We start from the raw sequence: 2,641 nt of genomic DNA, 5'->3' as shown, positions 1-2,641 counted from the left end.
TCTATCATTTTCTCTCTATCTTCTGCATTGGTCGGGCATTGAGTCTTACTCAATTTCACACCTTGTAACACAGGCAAGAATCCTTTCTTTGCTTGATCCATTTTGAACTTCTTCAAAATTTTGTCAAGGTATGTGCTTTGTGAAAGTCCAATTAAGCGTCTTGATCTATCTCTATAGATCTTAATGCCCAATATGTAAGCAGCTTCACCGAGGTCTTTCATTGAAAAACTCTTATTCAAGTATCCCTTTATGCTATCCAGAAATTCTATATCATTTCCGATTAGTAATATGTCATCTACATATAATATCAGAAATGCTACAGAGCTCCCACTCACTTTCTTGTAAATACAGGCTTCTCCAAAAGTCTGTACAAAACCAAATGCTTTGATCACACTATCAAAGCGTTTATTCCAACTCCGAGAGGCTTGCACCAGTCCATAAATGGATCGCTGGAGCTTGCACACTTTGTTAGCTCCCTTTGGGTCGACAAATCCTTCCGGCTGCATCATATACAACTCTTCTTCCAGAAATCCATTCAAGAATGTAGTTTTGACATCCATCTGCCATATTTCATAATCATAAAATGTGGCAATTGCTAACATGATTCGGATAGACTTAAGCATCGCTACGAGTGAGAAGGTCTTATCGTAGTCAATCCCTTGAACTTGTCGAAAACCTTTTGCAACAAGTCGAGCTTTGTAGACAGTAACATTACCGTCAGCGTCAGTCTTCTTCTTGAAGATCCATTTATTCTCAATTGCTTGCCGATCTTTGGGCAAGTCAACCAAAGTCCACACTTTGTTCTCATACATGGATCCCATCTCAGATTTCATGGCTTCAAGCCATTTTGCGGAATCTGGGCTCACCATCGCTTCTCCATAGTTCGTAGGTTCATCATGATCTAGTAGCATGACTTCCAGAAGAGGATTACCGTACCACTCTAGTGCGGATCTTACTCTGGTTGATCTACGAGGTTCAGTAGTATCTTGTTCTGAAGTTTCATGATCATCATCATTAGCTTCCTCACTAATTGGTGTAGGTGTCACAGAAACCGGTTTCTGTGATGTACTACTTTACAATAAAGGAGCAGGTACAGTTACCTCATCAACTTCTACTTTCCTCCCACTCACTTCTTTCGAGAGAAACTCCTTCTCTAGAAAGTTTCCGAATTTAGCAACAAAAATCTTGCCTTCGGATCTGTGATAGAAGGTGTATCCAATAGTTTCCTTTGGATATCCTATGAAGACACATTTCTCCGATTTGGGTTCGAGCTTATCAGGTTGAAGCTTTTTCACATAAGTATCGCAGCCCCAAACTTTCAGAAACGACAACTTTGGTTTCTTGCCAAACCACAGTTCATAAGGCGTGGTCTCAACGGATTTTGATGGTGCCCTATTTAACGTGAATGCGGCTGTCTCTAGAGCATAACCCCAAAATGATAGCGGTAAATCAGTAAGAGACATCATAGATCGCACCATATCAAGTAAAGTACGATTACGACGTTCGGACACACCATTACGTTGTGGTATTCCGGGTGGCGTGAGTTGCGAAACTATTCCGCATTGTTTCAAATGTACACCAAACTCGTAACTCAAATATTCTCCTCCACGATCAGATCCTAGGAATTTTATTTTCTTGTTACGATGATTTTCAACTTCACTCTGAAATTCTTTGAACTTTTCAAATGTTTCAGACTTATGTTTCATTAAGTAGATATACCCATATCTGCTTAAGTCATCTGTGAAAGTGAGAAAATAACGATATCCGCCACGAGCCTCAACATTCATCGGACCACATACATCTGTATGTATGATTTCCAACAAATCTGTTGCTCTCTCCATAGTACCGGAGAACGGTGTTTTTGTCATCTTACCCATAAGGCACGGTTCGCAAGTACCAAGTGATTCATAATCAAGTGGTTCCAAAAGTCCATCAGTATGGAGTTTCTTCATGCGCTTTATACCGATATGACCTAAACGGCAGTGCCACAAATAAGTTGCACTATCATTATCAACTCTGCATCTTTTGGCTTCAACATTATGAATATGTGTGTCACTACTATCGAGATTTAATAAGAATAGACCATTCTTCATGGGTGCATGACCATAAAAGATATTACTCATATAAATAGAACAACCATTATTCTCTGATTTAAATGAATAACTGTCTCGCATCAAACAAGATCCAGATATAATGTTCATGCTCAACGCTGGCACCAAATAACAATTATTTAGGTCTAATACTAATCCCGAAGGTAGATGTAGAGGTAGCATGCCGACCGCGATCACATCGACTTTGGAACCATTTCCCACGCGCATCGTCACCTCGTCCTTAGCCAATCTTCACTTAATCTGTAGTCCCTGTTTCGAGTTGCAAATGTTAGCAACTGAACTAGTATCAAATACCCAGGTGCTACTGCGAGCATTAGTAAGGTACACATCAATGACATGTATATCGCATATACCTTTGTTCACCTTGCCATCCTTCTTATCCGCCAAATACTTGGGGCAGTTCCGCTTCCAATGACCAGCCTGCTTGCAGTAGAAGCACTCAGTTTCAGGCTTAGGTCCAGATTTGGGTTTCTTCTCTTGAGCAACAACTTGCTTGTTGTTCTTTTTGAAGTTCCCCTTCTTCTTCCCTT

Source organism: Triticum aestivum, chromosome 4A, assembly GCF_018294505.1.
Source record: "Triticum aestivum cultivar Chinese Spring chromosome 4A, IWGSC CS RefSeq v2.1, whole genome shotgun sequence".
Classification (NCBI taxonomy): Eukaryota; Viridiplantae; Streptophyta; class Magnoliopsida; order Poales; family Poaceae; genus Triticum; species Triticum aestivum.
The sequence above is the reverse complement of the archived record's forward strand: the minus strand, read 5'-3'. Positions refer to the sequence as shown.